Raw genomic sequence first — 25,698 nt, forward strand, 5'->3', positions numbered from 1 at the left:
CTTTTGTGTAGTGTAAGTTAGGGTTAAAACACAACAAAATTAGAATAGATTATTCCATTTCCATTTTGCACTATTGTAAATAACTGCACAAATTGCAGAAAGATAAAAGAACTCAGAGATAATAATTCATAGAGAATAAGAGATTCAGATATCAATTTCAAATACTGCAGTTCCTATAATTCTAGACTTTCCAAGTCTGTGACAGATACGGTAAAAAAAAGAAAAAAAAATGCAGCTAATGTACATAATGAACTATCTGTAGTGCATACAAAAAAGTGTATAAATTACAGACAAGACTACCCTTGACTTATGTCCTAGCTACCTGCAATTTAGCAGCTTATTCAGAACTGAGTAGGAGACACCCATGTTTGTGTGTAAGGGTCTTTGTGTCTAATATTCCCATATGGAAATTTCTGCCATGTCTTATCATTTTTGAACTCACTTATGCTATATAACAATATCATCTGCAACGGTATTGTGCACCCAGTGAATAAATATTCCCTTCAGTTCTTAACTCACACAACAAGAAACAGCATATAGTACTGTCCTATTACACTTCCCAATTCCACTGCACATAACATGGTCACATCCACAGCCTATCTTTTTCCTTCCACTGGGGAAAAATACCCATTATTCCTCACCTTCAATTGCTGTATTTTAAGTAGTTATTAATCCATAAGAAGCTCTTCTTGTGAATTTTAATGTAGTTCAGTTTAATTAAAAGCATTTGTTAAGGAAATTTGTCAAAAGCACTTTAGCACCAAGGTATAACAACTTTCCATTACAGTCACCACTTCAAAGTGATTCTTCAGTTTTTACATCTTGAATTTACACGCAGCTGCTCAAAACCAAAGCAAGAGTTTTCCTTAGTGAGCTCCTTGAATATTGCTTCAGCCACTTACAGCGTACAACAGTTCTGCCTCTATCTCACTCCACCTCATGACATTCACCTAGTTCATACAGGGGCAATCAAACTGGCAATTATTGCTGTACTGTTTAACCCAAATTTTCTTTCTATTCATTTTTCTCAGTTCCTGTAACCATCTTAGCTGGCTGGTTTATACATTTTCTTTTCTTAGTATTTTTCTTATTTTCATTATGCCTGGAATTTCACCCAGAGAGTCAATGCTATGTGCTGACATAGTTAGCCATTTGTAATCAATTTGCTCTACCTTTTCTCATCTAAAACACAGAGTTGGACTACTCTATACTGTTTGTACCCTGGGAATACAGGGAATCTTCATTTCAGTATGTACACTTCTATAATCTGTATAGAAGCACTTAGTTTGAGATACATATCTTCCTAGATGGCCAACTTAAATGGGACTTCAATATACCATTCTTTTTTTATTATTATTTTTAGTCAAATTTAATTTCTTTCTATCTTACACTGTGTCTGGCACTACTGGTACACAGGATCCAAGCCACTTCAGATTTCTTGTGGCACTGGCTAGACATACACCTCGTAAGAACACGCCTACCTCCTCAGTCCACTTCCATCTATCAGCCGGAATCAGTTTTACAGAAACACTACTAACAGCATCACGGTTGAAAGCATATGTAGCTATCTGCTGGCTGACCTCCGCTGACAGCTCAAGTGAGCTTGGAAATTTTGACATTATATACACGTTCATGTTTCCAACTCAAACTGTAGAAAAATCAGTTTCTGCATCTAGTAACTCAGTTTCCCACTTCAGCAGAATACCTCCAATATATCTGCCACCCTCCTTTGTCATCACAGCAGCTTCCAGCAGGGTCAGCTGAAGATCACTCTCTGCAAGATCTCTGCCTCTGTGGCTCCCATCTGTCAGGGATGCTTTACTTCCTCATGTCAGAGATTCCTTTACTTAAAAGGAAACAAGAGAAACTTAGACCTGTTTAGTTCTCCAAGATCCAGATTCAAAACATACACAAGTTGTCAACTCCAACAAACACTCTGATGACATTTTCCCCCAGAGTGTATTTCCTTCACCACTTGTTTCAACAACGGAGTTTTGGATTTGTTATCCTACTTGGGTTTTTTAACCTGATCCTATCAGTATTTCAAAGAACAAAATCACATCGTATGTCTCCCAACACCTGTCCACAGCCACCTGAAGCCACATCTCTTGAAGTCATTGCAATGCTGAGCTCCAAATTACAGACTCCCAGTTATATGTTGGCATGTGGGGCTGTATTATATCTTTGTTCTAACCATGAAAATATCAGAAAACATTGTCAATGTACAAGACAATGTCAATGTCTTTGTTTCTATGTAGCATGTTTGGTCACTATCACTCCACAAATAATATTTTATTAATATAAAAATAAGAGTTATTCTTTAGAGACTTCCTACATTACCTGGACAAATTACATTCTTTCAGAGTTTTATTTCTATTATATTATCACAGAAATAGGGATAAATCAGACACAGGTTTCTACATGGTATCTTGGCTGCATAGATGGAAATCAAGAATTATTTAAATTCATGAATTAAATTTGCTACAAAGATATTAAGCTGACCAAGTGTCAAGGGTAAGATTTATTTTCTTAGAAACCTATCAGAAAATAGCAGACTTAAAAATATAATACTCAGTTCCCCTCTGCAGTACATTTTAAATCCAAGGATTTGTTTGTATGACAAAAAAAAGCATAAAAGAAGAAAAAATCTCTTGTATGTAAACACAGGGGAACCTTTCAAGATTTTTATAAGCTTTTTGATTCATAACAGAATCATAGAAAATGTAGGTTGGAATGGAGATTCTGTAGGTCACTCAAAGCTATGACAGATATGATGCGAGATCCAACTTCAACACTAAACCACCTTGTTCAGAGCCATCTTCAGTCAAGTTTTGTGTATCTCCAAGCATGGAGATTCCACGCCTTCATTAAAGCAAGTAAAAGCAAAAACATTCTGCTTAATTAGTCAAAACATACACAGCTGTAAGGAAATACTTTCATACTGAGTTCACCAATATAGAAAAAGATGTGTATCTCTAAATTATCTTTTTAAAAGAGATTTTGCTTTCCTGATATCGCCTTGAGGAAGAAGAAAATATTCATTACATTTACATGCATCAGTCTTCAGTGAAAAAATTACCTACTGCAAAGTGAAATTCAGTGTGTGGATTAATTGCAGACCTTGTGTAATTACAGGAGATAAGCTATCTGTTCGTACAATCTGAAATTTCAAAATCACCTCTGTCACAGGATTGATAAAAATAATAGAAATCCATCTGCATTCTTATGTGCTAATTAAAGAATACCCTGTTATGCTTATCACATGGCGTCTTTACTGTAGGTAACTAAAGCTCACTTACATTTACTCATATGTTCATGTGTATACATTAATTTATTTATTTTTCATCAAGATGCCTTGTAAATACAGAATTTACCAGAATCATGGACTCAATACCAAAAGGAAAGGCATTATCTAAAATGACCTGAGCTACAGGTGGAGCTACATGGCTATATGGCAGCTATATTAAAATGTACCTTGCAAATTCACCTACTTTTCACTTTGAGTCATAGAATTTGACAAACAATCACTTCTAGATTGTCAAGACAGAGGGATCAATCATTTGTAGCAACATGTAATGTTTTTGGTTTCAATTTTAACTTGTCTGTAAAGAATAAAATATCATTAAAAGAAATAGTGGAGACAAAGAGCACACTGCTACAAACACGTTCAAATAAATTCTGCCCAAGTCACACAAAAATAAAAATACATTACTATCTGACAGCTCTTTCTTGATTTAGGTGAAATGAATTGTGAGTTTTACTCACTAACATATTAATAGCCATTTTGAAATCACCACTATCCACCTTGTTGTCTTGGGCCCACGTTCCAGACAGTAATTCTTGACTCATCAGCACAGGCACACTCACCTGACTCATGCCTCATCCCTGGAAGCATTCAAGGCCAGGCTGGATGGGGCTTTGAGCAACCTGGTCTAGTGGAAGGTGTCCCTGCCCATGGCAGGGGATTGGAACTCAATGGTCTTTAAGGTCCCTTCCAACCCAAACCGTTCTACGATTCTATGGAGATGTATTTTTTGAGGGTTGGCCAGAAACACATGCTAAGCACAATGAAATAATTCAAGGAAGAATTCTAGGCATGACAGAACTTCATGATATGAAACTTAAAACAGTTGCTCAAAACCAAATCAAATGATATTTTAAATTTTCAACCTTTTGACAGAACTGAAATATTCTACATACTGATTTTTGATCTATTCTACCTTTCTCTAGCACTGAAAAGAGCAGAACAGAGCCGGTTTCCTGCTGGACTAGAAAAAGGAACTTCCACAAACACTGACTTTGCTACCAAAAATGAATATATCATCATGGCAAAGCTACTCTGAGAAGGAATTCAGAAAGAGTAGGAGAAATGCAAAAGTTGTACTTATGATGACCTTGATACAGGTTTTACCTATACTACTACAGTTTCTAAAGAAAAGTAAGATTGAAAAAATGAAAAGAACCATGTTCACTACTCAAACAAACTTTGGTCTCTTGGTTTTGAAAGAAATTGGGGATCAGTGAGAAGAGAATACATTTTAATTAAAAAATAAGGATAAAAATCTATGAATAAAACACAGTGGTGACACAGGTTCTGCGGATGAGTTCCTTCTGAAAAAAAGGACATGGACTCATCTAATTGCAGAATGTCAGCAAAATAACCATTCAACAGAAGAGAAAAGAAAATCCAAATTTTTTTAGTCTGGACTGTGAGGGTCAAATAGCGCTATGTAAAATCAAGAGTGTAAATATGGGCAGATATGTTTATGTACAAAGCTGCTCATATGAAAAATGTAAAGTGTTAATTTAAGGGCCTCATAATATATATAAAAAAATATCAGTTGACACAGCTGACATTTTCAACTATATTTGTATCTATGAATCAGCAAATCCCAAAGCTGAAACAAATCTCCTGGGAAGTCTCATTTTAATTCATATCTTCCTTAGCACTTAGGGACTACAAATGAAAAGCTTAAATACAAAGTAACAGCTGTTCTCATCCCATTTTCAGCTTTAGTGGAATCAAGAGAAAACAAAAGGCCTGTGAGACAGATTGCTATAGACAGTTCTTCAGCAGAGGTTGTCTAACTCAGAATATTTTGTTGCTTCGGATTAATACAGGAGATTTCACAATTTTATTTGAGACTAAACTGAGAATGATTTCCAGGTTTCACCTATAAATATGCCATCTATATTATTAAGATCTTTACTACTTCTCTTTTTCCACTGTATTTATTGAGTCTGAAGGATGTAAAGTGAGCTTATCCATTCTAATGCCTCTACTTCCACCATAGCCTGCTTTCTCCATCCTAGCTTAATCTTTCTCTCCCACTCATTTAATGCAGTTATGTGAACGTTCATTTAAGAATCTATATCAAGTTCCAGTTTTAAGGTTATGTGATTTAGCTTACACCAAGATTATCTACATAAAATATGGGTAAATCACAAAAGATTTCCATTATTAATGTTGAAGACTCCCACTTCCACTCACAGCACCAAACATCCTCCTGCTAAAAGCAGACTTCCATTTCCCCAAAAGACTGATGGTAGCCCAGTGATGTTCACTTCACAGCAAAACTTGCTTCATCTTTTGTATATTTCCCTTGAATTGCAGCAGAGACAGCAGTGAAAGGCAGTGAAAGAAGAATATTTGCATCGCAAAATCTCTTTGACCATCTGCAGATGGTCATTAATTTTCTTAATCAAGTTCTTTAAGCTAGCATTCTCAGATGATTTTACCAGGCTTGGACATTTAAGGACGTTTTTGTGGCCAGTCCATTCAAACAGTTGTAAGTGACAAAACTGAAGTAAAATTTTTGAAGGTGAACATTATCACAAAAGTCATTGAGATTTTTCTTCAAATTCATTCTTGCTTCCAAATTTCTACGTCTCCAATGTCTCATCTTAATGTGGTTTATCTCTTCCCATCCTAGTACTGTAGCTGCTAAAGGCCAACGTGAGGAGATTTCAAGAGCAGTTACAAAACAGACACTAAAACATCCATACAGTGTCTTCGGAAGCAGTGCAACATAACACCTGAAAAACACTATTCCTATATTTAACCTGACAAACCCCTCATAGCCAGATAGCCTTCAGGACCACACCAGCACCAAATGAAGAAAGTCTAACTGGAGTTAATATCTGGATTCTTTGGGGATAAGACTTTAAGACAGGCCAGTAAAAACTGGTACACAAAAGTCCTGTCAGACAAGTGCCTCAAGATGAAATTATTTAGATTTGCTTTGGAAACAAAGAACAAACAATGAAAGTTAAATATAAAAACAACACAAAAAGAATACACAAATCAAAACAAAAAAATCCCACCTTGAAACAGAACCACTGCAAAAAGAGGAGAGCCTTAATGAAAGATATTAAAAAATAGAATATGTCTTTCTGTTTAATGTGAATAGTTACTAGTTTCCATGCAGATAGATATGAGGTTGTGACAGCAACTGAAGCTAAGCCACACCAAAAATTTCAGAGATGAAGTGGTATTTCTGTTTCTCTTGCTATAATACTCCTTCCTCTAAACACCAACAGTTCACATTAGAAAAGCAGCACACAAAAATGACTAGATTTATAAAACTATAGAAAAAGTGTGGTGTCCTACTCTTATCCTAGTCCAATAGCTAAGAATTTTCAGGAATATTTTACTTACAACACCTCAATAGTCATTGAGACACAAAGACGATTAAAAGCTAAGAAAGCAGCATGTGCATCTTGACATCAGTCAAGACATTTTTCTTCCTTTTGTTTGTTAAGATTTCAGAGAACCTTGAAAGCAGTACACATCAGGCTACCCACAATTCAAAGGTGAAACATGCCTACAGGATATGAAAAACCTATAGCTATAGCTCCCCTGCACAGTAAAATGGAGACAGGTTGTTCCAAAGGCCAAATCAAAACATGAACCCCATTCAGAAATGTACATTTGAGTGTGAAAAACAAGGTTTTAAATGTCATCCCTTTATAGTTTCGATGAGAACTGCTTTATTGCTCCAGCTCCCTGCTACTAGCACAGTAACTGATAGCACTTTTAACCTCCTCTGGGTCACAAGTAACAGGCATTAAGTTCAGCAGTTTTGTTCTCCTCACGTTGCCAGAGAGCAGGGAGCACAGATCCAGCAATGTGCTGACAGCTGTTCCACGTTCTCTTCTATCAGGGCTAAAGATCTGCCTCATTAACTATGCTGGAAATCACACAGCCTGGTCAGTTGGGGGAAAAAAAGCCCAAAAAAACCCAAAAGAACAAAAAAACACTAATAATTCATCCCAGTACAAAAGAATGGTCAAAACCCACAGAATATAGACTCCTTAAAATCTGGTTTCATAAAAGACAAAGAACAACTGTGTTGCAATTGTTTATGGAAAGACATTTAGAACTTCCATAGTGAACAAAAACATCAGAGCAGTGGTAGATAACCACAAGTTCAACATTTACATTCACTATAGCAACCCACTACCTCCCTCTTGGGCATATGCTGCTACCGCATCTACATGGCTTGTGCTGCGGATCCAGAGACACCTCTTGAGGAGGCTGAAAAGACTTCTCTGAAATCATTGCCATAGGTCATGAATCATACCATAAAACCACACGACTTGGCAATTTTACTAGCTATTGAATAACTGACCTTCACCAGCTCCCTGCTTATCTACAGTTGTTTGAACAGCAGCTGTCAACATCTATTATCACAGATCTGCCAGTATACTGTATTATGATGATGAGGGAATTTATACTCTGATCATTACCATGGTTACTAAAGGTTGCAGTAGAAAGATTTTAATAGAAATTACATTTGTGTTCATATTGTTAAATTAACTGTAGTTGTTCAGAGACTGCTGACTGATAATTACTAGAAGTCTATTTTTTGAAATCTTTTTTTTTTATTTTTACTTGACTCTATTCTCCCTTAAGTTGTAAAAAGCAAACAAATGACGTTGAAACAAGCTTTCTAGCTGTACTACACCTGAGAGTTCAACTATCCTTTATTCCTTGTCCAGAACCCTAAGCATTATTGCTAAGCAAGGAATAAGTAATTGTGCCACAGTACCAGAGAAAAATCTTGAAAAACCTGCTCTGAAATGACTGCCACACATCATGAGCCGTACCACCAAACCTGGTGACCTACAATTACGTATGCCTTGCTTAGTACCACATCACCAGAAATTCTCTGCATTAACTAACTTTAAATCAGGCAGTCTAGACTAAAACTCTTTTCAAGAATCCTCTGTCCTGCCTGATATAATCTTTATTTTATATTTATTTAGATTTATTTAGATTTAAATTTGATATATTTAGATGTTTAGACTTCAAGGGAAGGGGAACAGTTTTGTTAAAATGTTCTGTTTAAACAGTTAAACTGAAAAGGTTAATTTTAACATGAAAACAGATTGATTTACCTATTTCAGTTTAGAAAAGTTAAAAATTAAAGTTTTAAAACAAATGTAAACGTTCTTAATCTGATCTGATCTATTTTCAACCACTTTGTAAATACATAAATAAATAAATAAATGTCTGACATTCCATCTAGCTGAGATGAGGAAAAGGATGAAGTATCACAGCAGGAAAACCCTTTCACAGTCCTTCCAGGGCCATCTGATGAGAGTTTTGCCAAAAAAATGAATAGTATCACATCTTACAGCACCAACTGATGATGATTCTATGATTAACATGTTCATTTGAAAGACATCGTCTCTCAACAAAAGGCATTCACGGTCTTTTTCACTCAGGCTTGCCAAAGGCAACAGGTCACTGCAGGGAAGGTTGTGAGCAATCCTTCTTTTGACATAAACATACTCTAGAATAAAATCTGAGGTTTGCAAGAGCACCCTTCTGAAGTCACAGACGAAGACATAGATCTACAGCAAAATAGCTCACCTGAGTATGAACTACTTCCTATCTCATCAGTATTTGCAGAAAAAAGAATTCAAGTTTTACATAGTAAAGACTTCTGTCTAAAAGGAAGGTAATCATAAAAGGTGTATTTCCAAAGTAACTAATACAAATGAAGTGACTATAAACTGAAATCCTCAGGTGAGCCCAAAAAGAGAGGACATACCCAGATTTTTAGGTTAATTGCAGTGCTGCTCCCTTGTGCTTCAGTTCATGCTTTTTTTCATTTTGATGGGATGATATGCTACCCATTCTGAAACTAAATCCTCCATGTGTCACAAAAGACTACAAAATAATCAAAAAGAGCTTTTCTTCAGACCCCTGTACCTATTTTCCCTGCAAGAACAGGCTGTGTTTAACAGCAGTGAAATAATCTCTTTTTTAAAAAGTATTTACACATGAGACAACATGGACATTTTTATCAGAATATTTTTTTGGCCTACAAATATGCTCAGGTTCATACCTAAATTTTGGTTTATTCAGAAACAAAACCAGGCAGGATATGCTGCTCATAGAGGCAAGCCATCACCACTGAGGTCACCACTAGGGCCAGCAGCTGCTCTGCACACACACGAAACCTCAGCAGGAGCTGGGTACCAGCCTGGAGAGGGGATAAGGCCACAGCAGGTCAGGATCTGAAGCAGGATTACAGAGGCAGGTGAGTGCATGAGATGGGTAAATAGTGGATGACATATGACTGTAAAACTAGTGGGAGCATTGGAGAAGGAGTTAGACTGGTGGAAAGAGAGGTATCATAAAGCCTCAGTATATTTAAGAACAATCTTGATACAAATATTGTCAATTATCTGTTTATACTCAAAGTCACTTCTGTAAATACCGTACATTTATTAGCTTAAAAAAAATACATTAAGGAGAAATCTCAGTGCAATAAATGCACTACTAGTGAAGCAATAAAGACCTATCTAGCTTATTAGGTGGATGCCCATGCTCCTTTGAGGATCCTGCTAAACCTAACTTTCTTACAGCCGACAGAATGCTTTCCCATGCTACCACATAGCATAAGCACAATGGAAAAGACACTCCGTGAACTTAAGGTGTCCTTGGCCACAGCAGGGCAATGCTATGCTCAGATTAATTTTTTTTCTGTGTTGTAACATGCAGATATATCAATTGGGGGCTGCAGTAAGCCTAAAGTTTCTCCATTATAAACCCACTGTACAACACAGATGTGCCATACTTTGCTTATATGTTTCAGTGCTACCAATAAGGCTTTGAACATCTCATGGCAAATGATGTACCTGTACCCTTCTGCCTCTAGGACTTTTTGCTTCTTATTCCACTTTTGATATTCAGGCTCCAAGTTCCATTAAAAAAAAAACAAACAAAATAAAATAAATAAATAAATAGACAAATAAACCCACACCACCAACCTACACCAAACCAAAGGGCTGAGGATATATAAAGAACATATAATATCCTAGGAGGACACAAAATGTGTTGTTCACAGTCCTCCTACAGTCACTCAAGTGTGCTTTAAGTGATGACTGCCATATGTTATGTGGCTTCTCGCACATGACACTCCAAATATTTTCCATAATTGATTTCAATAATTATTAAACATGACTATTCTTGGATTATTGGAGACACAGACACAGTTTTCACCATACTGTCTTAGGCATCTACCTCATTTGGGCCTAACTGGAGCAAAACTGTTTCCTATCAGCAGAAATATCATCAGAATTTTAAGAACGGCTCTGCTACTGTGTCCCCATATAACTTTGTTTTGACTCTTGGAACATGCATTTATATCCTATGAGGTTTGACTCCATCATTAAATACTGCCTCTGCTCTTTGACCACACTTTCTGAAATTTTGGCTGTTCTATCATTTGACTTGGTGTCAAAGCTATTGAAGTTGTTGTTTTATCTATTTTGCATACACCATCTTCAAAAGTTCTTTTGCTGTAGGAATTCAGTACCTAGGCAGTGAGATGTAAGTAGCCAGATGATGTTGATACACATCTCCAGTTTCTCACTGCTTTTTCCATATTCATTGCTGTACATGCCAACACCACCATCTTAACAAAATTCACTGGATAACTCAAGCGCAACCAGAGGTCACATCAGGGAGCCCTTCAAGAAGGACCTTGGGAGAAGACTCATTTTTAGCAGGGCAAGGAAAAATAGTTTTAGGCAGTAAAATACCTTTCAATACCTGTCATTTGACTTTCAGCAGATGAGGAATTACAGTTACACTAGCTAAGTATCAGTCACACATTTCTGCCATGGTTCAGTTACAAACGATCTCTAATCTAAACAGTCAAGCCGAAGCTTTGCTGAAGTATTTCTAGTAACATAGCTACAGTGGAGGCTGACATTTTCCATATGAAAAATCATACAATGGCTGTTCAGAATGCCTTTACCACCTCTTTTACAGGCAAGATTAATATTTTTGTCCTTGTCATTCCCCCCACCCCAGACTAGCTAATAAGATCCCTACACCAGAATACAGAATGATGGGAAATCACTGAATTTTAGCACTTCTCAGCACTGTTTCTGACTGAAGGGGGCCTGCTATACTGAATTCAGAACCAGCCTCACCTATCACCCTAGAGAAGCAGCACTTGTCACCCCTATGAATAGTTTATCTCTCTTTTACTGTTCCAGAAAGTGCTAAGTATGGCTGTAAGCCCCAAGGGCCTAGTTAGCCTGTTAGAAACAGGCTCAAAAGGCTGGCTGGCCTCAGGGCCTGGCCCCGGAGCAGGGCCCGGCCAGGCTGGTGGGGGCAGCTGGCGCGGCAGCCAGGGCTTGGGCAGGTGCCCAGCCCATCTGGGCTTGCTCCGAAGGTCCTGCGGGCGACTTGAAGCTCACTGGCAGGTCACGCTGCTTTGCTCTCCAGGGAGCAGTCAGACCGTTTGTTCACTATCTGGAACCAGAGAGAAAACATTCCTCCTGCTTGCACCTTCTCTCTCCAAAACACACTCCAGACCATCCTGGGCTGCACCAAAAACAAAACAGGAGGTAGCACTGAAGACAAAGCTCCTAGGGGAAATGAAAATAGCCTGGCCCTGGGAAACAAGCAGCCTCTATTAATATCTAGACGTGTGTGTCTAATATCTGCTGGAAACTGGAAAAGCAAGCAATACAGTTGTCCCAAGGAATAGCAAGGATGCAAGATACATGATCTCTTTGGGGTTATTTTTGAGGGATGACTCAACTCCCAAGCGTAGCACAAAAGAGGATGGTGGCTGCATGATTATGTAAGTTTGAAAATAAGTTTCCACATGATACAGTCATCTTAGCGAAAGCGCCTAAGGTCTGCCATCAATTAAAATCCATGTGATGGTGAAGATAATGCTAACAGCCTTTCCATACCATCCAAATTCTGTGCTGCATTCCACTCATTTCAGTGGCAGCAGAGAGGAGGCAAAGATTCCTGAACAGTAGTTCTCAATGGCTCTACAGCTGTCCACAGCACAGACTCTTACAGGTGTTCCCAGGGGTGGGAAGTCTCCTCAGTGGAATGGCAAACAAAGAAGAAAAAAAAAAAAACCAAACTAAAGTTATGACTCTATTATAAAAGCTATACTGGAGTCACATATTTTTTTCTTTTCCCATTTTAAAAAAAGTCAGTAATTTCTGAATATAGAGTCATTATGGACAAGACTAATCTCCACAGCCCCAGCAGTATTTCTGTAACCAGAAAAATACAACAACATAATTATTTTAATTGCAGTGCCTGTAAGACTTAATCTCTAATAATGCGATAGCCAGCTGTTTCTGTAATCTATCTCACTTAAAGAAATTGAATTGGTCGCAAACAGCTGTTCCTAAACAGCAGCCACACAACACTGATTGCACATTTTGAGGTCAAAACATGCAAACTACTGAACTGTGATTTGTGGATAACAATCTTTATCTCCCTTTCATAACACAATACTGAGCCACCTGAAGGCAGATAAGATGATTTCCTAACTATGCAACTGAGATTAATTTACTTTCTAAAAGTAAAATAATCATTATCTGATAACCAATACAGTTATAAGATCCAATGCCTGGGCACTGAAGTCAGATTCAAACAAAAAATGAGGCAATATATGTTGAACTGAAAAAGTTACTATCATCTTACCAAGAGTGCAGTACAGCCTTCATTCTAAGGCTTGGAAGCAAGATTTCATGTCTTTCTGAAATGAGCACTCCTTATTGACCTGCCATTACTTGTCTGATGCAGGAATTAGAAGCTAAAAATGCCATCCCCCTATTCAGGCTGAAATAAAACAAATCACCAATGGTGATCCTTTGCAATTCTTAAAATGTCTGAAAATAGCATCACCAAGTCATGTAGATAAGGTGGTATTAAAAAAGAGTAATCAATATTTAATGGAGAAATTCCTGAAATTTATTCTTCAAACACCGACTTTTCTTTACACTGGCCTATGGACAGTTAAGTACATATAGACATTCTTCCTTTAAGTACAAATTAAATAATGTAAATTAATCCTTCAGGAATGGAACAAATGTTTTTGTTTCATGCCCAGCTTTTCTATTCCAGATTCAGGCTAGCAAAAAAGGTGTAGCTTGCCCAAAATTTTCACTAAAGCCGAAAAGAATGAAGGGTGGCTCCAGGGAAACTACTTTGTCACAGAACCTGGATCACATTTGGATGGTATAGTCAGCTTATCCCAAGTGTTGCAGGTGGTACGGCTTCCAATCCCAGGCAATCTCTGTTGAGCCACAGCAATGGCTCACCATCACTTTTTGACAAAAACATCACCTCAAAGAAAAAGGAATGTTACACAAAACGTGAATTTTGTGTAACAAATGGCAATGAACGAATCTTACCAGAAATGCAGAAATGTAGTTAACAGTTGCAGTTTGATATGGTTGATATTAAAAAAAAAAAAGCTAGAAACAGGATAAATTCATCAAGTGAAACTTTTCTTAAATACTTAAATTTTTATGGCTATTAATTATTTACCAGCAAATGTTGGCAAGATATTTTATAGACATGAACAATTACTATGCAAAAGCACAATTAGCCTGCCTAAGAAAACTCCTTCAATGATAACATTAGGATAATCTTAGGAACTTTTTAAAAATAAGTAAATAAAATGTTTGCTCATATTTTATCATGGAAAGTTTCTAAGCAAACAACAAATTAATTGACCTGGATTATATAAACTCTGTCAGACTGTCCCCACCTTATGCACAGGACCTCAGCACATGCACTTAGAACCTGCATTTCTGCCTTCTTTTCCTTTTTCTCCCCATAACCCATATTTTAATGAGACAGACTTCACATACGCCATCTACATCATGTAAGTAGGTGGAAGCCTTAAGTAAACCTGCCAAGTAGAATTTCCATTTAAGCAAATGGATAAAAATGTATTTTCTCTTCATTTGTTGCTTGCCAGGAACTAAACAACTGAGAAAATACTTGCTTAAGAAACTGCACAGATATTTAGCAAGGGGTATTTCACCCTTGAAATTGAATAAAAAAACCTTATGAATAGTTAGACCAGGATTTCTCTATATAGAACACTTACTTAAAAAAACTTTTTACAAATTATTCTATTCTATAAACATTAATTTAAGGAATTAATATATTTGCTCCACCTAATATAATCTGTAATAAGATTAAAAACATATAGTAATTTTTTTCTATTTTATTGTATTAATTTAATATTTTTATTTAGTTAGTAATAAAACATTTAATGTCCTAACTGTAAAAGCTATTACAAGCAGAAGTGTAACTGCTTGCATTCAGCAACTCTCTTTATTACAAAGGATCTGAACATTGAAAGCCCATCACTGTTGTAAGAAAACTGAATGTACACAATCCCTATGAAGGTGCATGGGTGTCCTTGGACAGAGAAGTACTCCTGAAGCTGTACTTTCAAACCCAGTGCTGAAAAACACAGATAACAAAGGGTGATGAAGCAGAAGTCTAATATCAGAAGAACTTTCAATTGCGTAAATAATCTTTGGACAGCCCATCACTGTTTAGTATTTTCATCTGAGAAAGCAAAGAGCATTTTTGTCCTTGGAATCCAACATTAGCATGGAATGATCGGTAGCATAAGACAGTGTTACCACTAAACAAAAAAATAATTTACCTGAAATGAAAAAAAACTGGACTCTGAAATGACAGTTTGCACACTAAACAGATTTCAAGAACTCTTGTACATTTTAAAGCATATACAGAACCATTTTTCACTGATGCAGTAAGACCTGAACATTTCTGTCACCACCAAACAGGCATTCTCAGCACACTGTTTTCCTTTCTTATGGAAATAATGCACGTCATCACATCTATGAGTGCTGAATAATGAAAGGATAAATTCTACTTTGACATACTGATATAAATTGAAATATTGAGTAGTTATGGAACTGGCAGCACAAGTACATTAAAGAAGGCCTGCAAAAGCTGAAAATGAAGCCAAGAGAAAATTGATGTAAGGTACTGGAAAGTATCTTGCATTTTGACACTCAAAATGAGAGCCTTCATGATACATCTTCATAATCCTGTATCCTGAGAGGCTCACCAGTACTCAGAGGTAAGGATAACTCCATAGGCAGCGAGCAGCATGCTTTTCACTAGCTCTGTGTCACCTTTATTTAAAGCCAGAGACAGAGGCAAAACCCCAGGAAAAGGATTAATATTTCTAGAGCAAAAATGGGGTTTAAGTTGACAAATTTTATACTAATTGATGGCTCAGATCACAAATGTAGCTACTATAAACCAGATTTACCACATTGCTTTTTAAGACAGCCACAATATCATCTTTCCTTCAGTGTTTGTTTAGTACTTACCAATAATGTCCTTTTGACATAAAAAAATGGAAGAGGAGATCTGAGAACTGTAAAATGCAAGCTATTGTGTATTTTAAAATGGAAAAGAATTTGGACAGCACCTACAAAAGATTTCAGGCACATATGGAAGACGAAACAAAACTGAGGTAGACAAAGCAAGAACTTTGCTTGTAGGTACTTAAGCTGCCAATATATATGCCTAGATGAACGCTACAAGTTCTTTCAAAGAAGCGTTTAAAAAGCATGCTAATTCCATGCTGTGTGTCTGCTAGGTAGCAAGTGTCAGTGCAAGATTATTGACTAGTTTGCTATGAATACAGCATTTATTTTTTCTGTACTTCATAGATTAAGCCGATCTTGAGCTTACTGAGATATGGCTATTATGCTTTATGCCTGCCTTTCTAAAATCACCTCCTGTGACATAACTTCTCATCTCAATAGACAACTGAATCACAGTTTAATGCCTACCTGTTCTAAGTATGCAATATATAAGGAACGGACAAACTGGCTCAAGGGCCAAAGCTGTCTTAGAGATGTTTAAATGCAGACTCCATACCAGTGATACAGCACGGGTTTCAATAACCCTCCTGAGAACATGGAGAAAAAATGTTCAGAATTTATTTTAAGTAAGAAAGTTTTTAAAGAAATAAAGGGAACAATATGTGAGCATTGATCGCTGCACATTTGTTGTCACTGAACTCGGGCTCATATGAGGCAGCAGAGCCTCCTGCTTCTACTCTGTTTTAAACTACATCCTGTACCAAGGGCTGTCCTTCCAACCAAGAACACAGAAACAGGGCATCATTGGGAGACTTAAAACACTGGATTAGGGTGATGTTTTACACAATGGCAGAATACAAAAGTCAGCATCATGAAGTTGTGACCTACGGCATGGGCACAAGGAACTCCCGAAGAGGTCACGAGTCATAGAAACCTACTTGTGGTATGTATGAGATAGCTCTCAGGTATCTGACAAGGTATTTGAGGCACCACAAAAGTTTGGCCATGCCTGGTACATTCAATAAGTGAAACAAGCTAAATGAACCTTAGCTATATGGCAAAAAATTAAGATGAATGAATTAAAATGAATGAGGCCAGAAAACATCCTTCATTGTAGAAATACTAGTTTTAAAGTAAGAGGAATGACTTAACAAAAAATTACAACTTCTTACAGAAAACCTCTCTGCCTAGCAAATAATATGATCCAGAAAATACAAACTTAAAAAGGATTAAATTGACCAGAAATGTCTTTATATTCAACAAGAGTCAAACAAGGAAAAACTATGAGATTTTTTCTTTCCCAGGTTTAAAAGCCTAGATTTATATGTCTGTGAAAAAGAAGAGGGAAAGATACTATAGTAAACAACATGCAGGCTGCTATTGCTATTCAACCAAAACAGTTACTTATCATGTACTAGCTATTCATCTTTAAGAATCTTCTAACATGTGTCCTTAACACAGACCACCATAATATTTTCCACTGGCCACATCTATGCAATTGCAATGACTCAGCTGAGATGAGTGGCTGCTTAAGGGTGTTATGAACAATGAAATGCAACGAAGTAACTCTCCCTTGTGATCAATCTACAAGACTCACTGACATACTGTAATTTCAAACCATACCTTGGAGAAAAAGGAAACAAAAAAGCAATGCAGCATCAGCTCTATATTCTCACCAAGGATACCAGCACAGAGAAGACATCCTCTTTTCTAGAATCTGCCTCCCTTATGGGATTCCTCTGAAAAGCTGTGTGTGTATTGCGATAAAATTTGAGACAAAATAGGAGAGGTCAAAGGTTTCCAATGTTTCCTCATTATTCTTAAGACCCTTAGGTCTAAGCATAAATGTAAAGTTTCACAGTGAATGTAAAGTCATGTTTCTTTTAGTATGAAACACCTTTCCTTCAGAACCAGCAAATCTTTCGTGAACCTCATGCAGCCTTTAGCACTGCCTCTGTGGAAAGAGAACTGAGCTCCTGAGGCAGACTGAAGTTAATCTGTAAAGTCTGCCACCTTGTCCACTGCAAGTTAACTCATGAGCCAATGGATCTTAGTGATTTTTCTCTTCATTTCTAGACCAACTAAGGGATAGATATTTCTGCCAAGACATAAATTTTGGGGCACCTGCAGTTTTGGCATGGATTTTGCAGCCTATTTTTATCTTGCATTACCATCACTGACAGTAGAGAACGTGAAAGAGGATAAATGTGACATAGTCATTCAATCCTGTTGGGGTAGGGCTGTGAGTAATGCTAGGCACGTAGCAGAATAGTTGAGATAAAAACTGTAGTAGCCATAAACACCTTCCTGGGTTAAACACCTGCTGCATTAAGAACCTGGGATCTAAGAAGCATATGCAGTTCCAAAACACCAAAGACTACAACTTTTCTTGAGCTACTCTCCAAACTTTTTTTGCCTTCTTTAATTACCTCAAGTGGTACCAGCTATTAATAAAGTTTGTTTGGAAAAAAAACCCCAAAATAACAGGTATTTTTGAACCTCCTAGACAACTAGATCTTCTTTATCAACAAATGTATATGTACCCCGACAATCTCACTGTAACCATGAGTGACATGCCATCTGCGGTTCTACTCTGAAGATGGCCTAAAATGCCTTATAATTTCATGTTTACAAAGGCAGACAGGGAACTTGACAAAGCAGAACAATAACTGTTTGAGGCTAGGTCATAAAAAATAAAAGTAAATAGGTTAATAAATAACTTTTTAAAGTTTCATTAAAAGCCTATATCCTTTTAAGATATTTCTAAAAAAAAAATCTGTATTTTAAAAGAGCAGCCCAATTCTCTTTCAGTTCACAGAATGGGAAATGGAAGTGTGGACGATGGAAGTCTAGTTCACATTACACACATTTCAGACTACAAGTATTCCTTTCCAGAGCAAACCAACAGTTTATCCTGCCTGCAGTGTATGACCCTCACAAAAGCAAATCAGGATATTCAATTACTTACATCAGGTCCAAGGATAATGAAGTTTTAGTACAATTTTGTTCCACCAAATTTCATTAGATACTAGGGTCATATTGATCTGTAATTAGATAATGTTTTACCACATCTTATGGAGATTCTGCAGCCTCATTCAGGCCCTGTCAATAGTCAAGAATCTTCATTTTCTACAGGCAGATATATACTCAAGAAAACACAAAGGATTCAGGATAAAAGAAACAAAAATCCCTAAACAAAAACTCAACAAACCTCTCCAAGCTACTAGAGAGGAAAAAAGGGGAAAAAAAAAAAAAAAAAAAAGGAAAGTTTGATAAAATGCCTCCTCCTCCCATCACCAACTCCCTTAGTGGTCTGGCAGGGAAATCTGGGGACCTGCCTCTTCATGTTTGACGTCAGGGACAAGTGCTGGCTAAGCCTATTTTTTTTTATGCCTAAACTACACTGGCCTGGGTCATCCTGAATATGGAAGCCCTATCTCTTCTTCAGCCCTGTTTTCCTGCCTAGAGCAACTTAACTCTGGTTCCAGCAGGCACCCTCTAGCACAAGCTCTTCTTTTTAAAGAAGAAATGATGCTTGAGTGGATTACAAGCAGGTGATGGCAGGGAAGGGCAGATGGTGCATTCAGGGCGCAGCTGCCACTACAGCAAAAATGGTAGGGCAAGGTCACTTCAGGAGCTCTGGTCATAGCTAGAAATAGGTTCCGGGTGGGTTTTTTTTTTTGTTATGTCTCTGAGATGAATACTGCATGGCATGAAACAACAGATACTTTAGTCTACATTTTCCTAGAATAGAACAGAAATTAAGTACGCACCAAGGAGTTATTTTTTAAGTATAGAGTGACAGAAAAAGTGCTTGTCACAACAGCAGACTGCACCTGATTGCTAAGAAATTCCAACAAAGGTGCAAAGGGTCAAGTCTTTTCCCTTTGAAATGCCTGGCTATGATCTATGACAGCATACTTATGTTCACTACAGTGAAGTACGTATCCTAGATGAAACTGCAGAAAAACAGATACCTCTCTCAGATTCCAGTAGGACAATCTGATTTGCTTAAGGAGAAGTTATGCAAAGACCACTGAAAACATTCACTCAGTGACTTGCAACACATCTGTTCGTAAGACTTGAAGTCAGCTACCAAAGTAATCAGGTTATAAAACTTCAGGGAAGCTAGTAGCTAGTAACAAGATGCCTAAAAGAGTAACAAGAAAGACAAAGAGCATCTCTAAATGTCTTGCACTCTTTACGTATTTGCTTCTGCTGTGTATTTTCCACGTGTAATTTCATTGTGTTTAACTCGCTTTGTTTGAGTACATCATGATAATAGCAAACAACAGTTTGTCCCACACTTTCCCATGAGGTGCCCGGTGGGCTGAACAATGGATATGCCTTACAGTTAAAAACAACACACTACAAAAACAAAGCAACTAATGAAATATTAAAGCATCAAAGCAAGCATGACCAGAACCACAGACAATGAGACACAAGGGTGTTTTTATCCGTTCTTTCTCAGAGAAGGTAATGGACCAATTCTAACCAATATTGTTCTGATGCCTATCCTATGTGATGGGATTGTATACACACATTAATTATTTTTTCTCACTTCTGTAGATTGCTGTTCTGCTAGAATAAATCCAAAATATCTTTAACACTGGTCACTTGTAAACAGAAACAGCCTTAAAAATCAAAAGGAAAGTAAAAGAATATAAATTACACAGCTTCATGTGCGCAAAAATGTAAACAAAAACATGACCAGAGCACTCATGCACAGCACTGCTGTATGGGAAGGAAAATAGTCTATTAAATTAGTCAAGCCTTTTAAGTGCAATATGGTATCAATTAGGGATCCATAGCTATAGCTATTGTACAACAGAACCAGGGCTGATAAAAATAAATTATAGCAGTAAATAACAGGTATTCCAGCACCAAGGGAATATTGTTATGTCAAAAGGAATGTAAAGAAAAGTAACAAAATTAAATTAAAGATTCATTCTTGTTAACTCCCAAGATTTCATAAGTTACAGCCACGTTAGGTAAAATTAAGACAATAGCGGTAATCTCTAAACTCTCATAACCCTCTACGACCCCCCTAAGACTCCGGGATTAAGTCAATAGCTTACAAAGTTAAGGCTTATATTCAGTATTTTTACCCTTGGATTTTTTATGCCATAAATGTCTGTTGGAGATTTTGAACGATTTTCAATTTCAATATTTATGATTAGCTGCAGTCAGGGAGAGGACATGGATCTAAATAGAATCTTGGCACTAACACTCTTGCAACAAAAAAATACCAAGTAAGTGACTATATTCAGTGAGCAATTACTTAGAAATGCAATCATGTAAAGGCATGTACCACATAGAACGAAGGTCTGTGTAACTAATAAGAACTATGGCTATTTATCCCTTCAGGTTTTAAACACGTAAATTACATTTCAATATCTCATTCAATAAGTCCTGAAACCATATGTGAATTCTTTTCTGGTTTCATGGGTGGGTTTATTTTTTCCCAAAAACTCTAAAATTGAGAAGGTTCACCAGGATGAAGTTCTTTACTACAAAAGTTACTCTGCTCTTCTTTCAAATACGAACAAAATGTATTACTTCCCAATTCAGCCATATGGAAGCACATACATTCAGCTGTTTACCACCTGCACACTGACACCTTCACTCAGGAGCAAGGTCCTTCTGAAACAGAACAAGGTCTTCAAAAGAAAAGATCAGTCAGGATGAGTTTGGTACAATGCTCTGGGTGATGCTCTGTTTGTGTTGAGAAAGGAATGTACTCTGAATAATTACAAAAGATAAGGTGGGCACCTGAAGGACATAAGGAGAACATTAAGTCAGGAAATCGTTGAACAAAGAAAATCAAAAGATGTATTCCCCCTAGATCCCACTTATTATGAATGGAATGATTGGGTGTCAAAATCAAATGGATACATATGCAAAGATGTTGAACCTCTCAGGAAAACTGTATAAAACACCTAACTTTTCACTGAAAACTTCGGAGCTAGTTTGTCCAGTGCAAATCGGCTAGCTCCCCAACGCTGCGTGAAATAAATACCTTTGCTGCTTAAAGACAAAATTCGTCTCTGAGCAGTTACTCTGTGCCATTTTGGCATCACTTCCTACATACAAATTGAAGAGATGTCATTCTTGAAGCACAATACAGACTGATAATTCAGTATAGCACAGATAGTCCCAAATCATCCTTATTCAGTTGTCCTCCCTTGTCTCACGAATCTGATCCCAACTCCCTTGGAAGTCCAACTGCAATGAGTTATCTTCATACTTACATTCACTCTTACTTTGTTTGAGTTCAGATAAAGAGGATGGTCTACGTAAGAGAGTTGTGTAGCTTCATTAGTTTACTCAATGATTTCGAGATCGAGTCCATGACTTTGAATTGTTTTACACAGTGCATGCATTTCAATGCCTGATTGTGCCTAACAGTGAATTATTACATATTACTTCCAGAAATTTTGATATAGAAACAATATTTCTGTAAAAGTAACACTGTTTTTTTCCCCTAAATATACAGAAAAAGGTGAATGCAGCTGTACCAAGCACAGTGAGATAGCAGGTCTCTGAGTAAGTATATATCTGTATTCAAGATACCACCTGTAGATCATTTTAAAATACACTGGCATTATAAAGCAATCTCTGTTTAGTTTGGGGTTTTTTTAATATATATAATTGATTTCCATCCCCCTTTCATTTCTTTTATACACTTACAAAGCTCAGGTAAGATGAAAAAGTCCCGGGGCATTACACTCAGCAAGACCCTGCCACACACCACGGACAGCAGTCATAGCTATCCACAAGATCACTGGTGACTGTTAAAATATTGAACAGAAAAATTCTGAAAATGTTTTGGGTTGGTTTCCCAAACTTCATAAAATAAATAGGCTCGCTGTGCAACCCAAGTATCAGAGAAAACTAATTGGAAAAGCAACATGGGGTGAAGTTATCATCACTGAGTTTGAAAGCTAGGCAACAGCCTACCTCATGTAAACCTGAAATCTAAATAAGTACACAAGTAAATATATCCATTACTGAAATCCATATGGATCACAAAGACTTGAAAGAGCTACAGAAACAGAACTCGGAATCCGAGACAGTTCCAGTTAAGGCAGCTGTACCTATTTTGATTACATTTTTTTTTCCCATTCTCAAGAAATAACAAATAAATAGAAAAGGATTGAAATAATCACACACTAATTATAGTACGGAAACTTAAACAGTCCAGTCAGTTTCTGGCACTTTTGCTTGCTACATATTAAATTATGAGCCTGCTCTAATCTGTGCATTGCTGACCTCAAAGATTGCTGTTTTGTAGCAGTTCTAGTAATAATAAATAGTAGATTCCACACAGACCAATTATCAAACTGATTTTCAGAATAAAAATAACTTTGTTTTCAACTATCCATTTCTTTCAAAGATGGAGCTTTTGGTAAGGGTACATCTCTACCTCTGTGGAACCAGAGTGCCATCCTTGCCTTAGAGACACAGGACGGCTGCACTGAAGCACCTAGTCTTTGATGAAAATGGGAACAAAAGGAAACCACAGACCGAATGCCTATCAAAATGTAGAGAAAGTTACTGCTGCACCCTGTTTAGATTACAGAAAATTTATCTGCACATGTACTCAGAGCAGTGGACCAATGCCAAAGTGCCTAGGGGAGCTCTTGACAAGAGCACGGTGCTCACTATGTGGTAACCGCGTTCATCTTGGCTCCACTGACTTGTCTGACAACAGTAGGAGATGAAAATGCTCCAGAAGTTTATCATAATCTTAGTTCAGTTTTTTTCACAATGGGAATGCCTCTAGTCCTAAACATTGTCAGATTATGTCTTTCCTGCCCATCACAGACTGCCTCTTTCCTTTCTGAATCCATATCCTTCATCTACGGTGTGACCTTGCCAAGAGCACAAATAAGTTTCAAAGATCCCTAGTTCCTTGGGGTCCCACATAAACACTCTGTGTTCCATGACAACCTTTACTACATCATTACAGATGTACTACAAATACTGTGTACTCATAAATTGTGGTGCAGAAGCACTCTACAGAATACTAGATAAACCTAGTAGCCACATGACACCCATTACAGCAGCCTTCAAAGGAAATTACAACACACAAGAAAAATACAATGTATACCTGGAACTTGTCCCAACACTCAGCTGGAAGATGACACACAAAGGTGCATTCCAGGGCTTCTAGGTACAATTTAGATATGGGAACAATTAAATGCTGTGTGTTTATGTACATGTCTAACTTTACAATGGATTTTCTAGACTGTGTTTTTTTGGACTAGGAAGTACAGCACAAATAAGTTAACAAACTGCCCTTCCCCCAACCTGAAGGACCAGGGAATATTCGTACCCTGCACATTCATGTGTGATCCCTTCCAAGAACTAAGGTGCTGTTCCTTAGTGTTCCATATCCCTTAGTGTTTGGGGAATTTCCAGTAATACTAAGGTTACGCAAGGGTTGGTGGTGTGGGGTTTTTTCCCCCAAAGGGTATTGTGTCCTGATGGCAGGCAGACTTATCTGAAGAAACAAGCCAGCCTATTGAATAGGGAAGGTATTTAACGACTGAATGTTCTGCTACGTTATGAAGGATTCAGAAGTAGCCCTAAAAATATTCTCTGTGTTTTTCTTACTCATATGAAGATGTTTATTGCTGAATTAGCTTAATGTAAAGATGCGTGTTTCTGGAAGGCAAGCTTTGCAAAGTTTCCAACACTGAAGAGGCAACACCAGCATTTTGATCCAGACAGGCAATTCATCTGGATCTAAAGTCTCTTATTGCTGATGTAGCTCAGCCTTTGTCTTCTAGCATTATAAACAAAGGGGGAGGTTTGGGTGTGGGGGTGTGTGTAAAAAATAATTAAGAAACCAAGTACTGCCTAGATACTTGGGGTGAGGGAGGAACAACCAAGAAACTGGAGCTAGTGTATTACTTCTATAGTGGTTCCTATTTAGAACAAAACTACACCAATATAGAGCAGATTAAAAAAATCAGAACTCCGGCTGTTTGCTTATTATTTCAATTCTTCTCTTCTGATCATTTCCCTGCTTGTGTAAGGCAACTGCACTTTGTTTTGTTTTTAACCATTAGCGGTTCACCTAATATCGGTCACGTCCCATGAACAACAAATAGTACACAGAACAAAGATCATTTTTGAAAGACAAAGTGTTGGGTTTTTTTCTTAAGAGTTGCCCACAAACAATAAGGGGGCAATGGAGCCGACAAACATATTAAGAGCATTTCAAGCAAAAGAAGATGAGACAGCAGCATACAGAGACTAAGATTTCTAAAGGAAACAGTTCACCATTTTTAGTTTTATTAGCAGGATGCTAATCATAACATTTAGACTATTTTGTTATAGTTCTTTCCCTCTGAAAAGTAACCCATTATGAAGAGTACGGACTGGTTGCATTTTAAGCATGCCACAGAATATAGGTCATAAGCCACTATCAATTGAAAAAGCACTGGCATCAAAATGTATGCTGCAGATACAACATAACACCCTATGCAGAAGCATGTTTCACCCCAGAAGAGACTAAAAGTTCAGGAGGACATACCTGACTGTGAAGAGATCACCAAAGCACAGGTATCTAGAGCAATGGCAGGTGATGACCTTAGTATGATAAGATATGTTACTTTGCGGTAGTTTTCCAGGCCTTAATACCACCCAAATTGTGCAAAGAGGCTTCCACAAGGAAAGCTAGTACACCCTGAGAACACAGAGTGCCACAAAGGGAAAATACAATCACTGGAATGAGAAGGAATACTGCCCCATGAGTAACATATGATCTCTTAATTCCCACTTCAGCAGGACTAATTAGTGTTTTGTTTTGGTTTTTTTTATTTCCCATTTCTATGCCTTCTTGGCATATCTATGCTTCATCTTACTGCCAGCTTGCTTAGCCATGTTTGCATCTTGTTCCACATCATATTAGGCAAACTCTGTTGTAGATACTGCCTTCTGTACTGTTCAAAAGACATTTTATTTAGTTTGTCTGAAGGAGCATGGATTCATGTGTATCAAGAACTCAAGGGCACAGTCCTC

General features: G+C 37.3%; 1 protein-coding gene across 3 annotated transcripts in view; it reads right to left on the reverse strand.

Annotated features, from left to right (window-relative positions):
- SNTG1 (syntrophin gamma 1) overlaps positions 1–25,698 on the reverse strand; it is a 372,531-nt gene that overhangs the window by 299,301 nt on the left and 47,532 nt on the right. Inside the window, exon 1 of one of the 3 annotated variants that reach the window (XM_080381502.1) lies at positions 1,706–23,829. The exons of the other annotated variants lie outside the window; for them this stretch is intronic. The gene's annotated coding sequence lies outside the window, so the exon portion shown is untranslated. Of the gene's footprint in view, positions 1–1,705; positions 23,830–25,698 lie in introns of those variants that run through there. 3 annotated transcript variants of the gene reach the window in all.

This window comes from Falco punctatus, assembly GCF_963210335.1.
Source record: "Falco punctatus genome assembly, chromosome: 3".
Lineage (NCBI taxonomy): Eukaryota > Metazoa > Chordata > Aves > Falconiformes > Falconidae > Falco > Falco punctatus.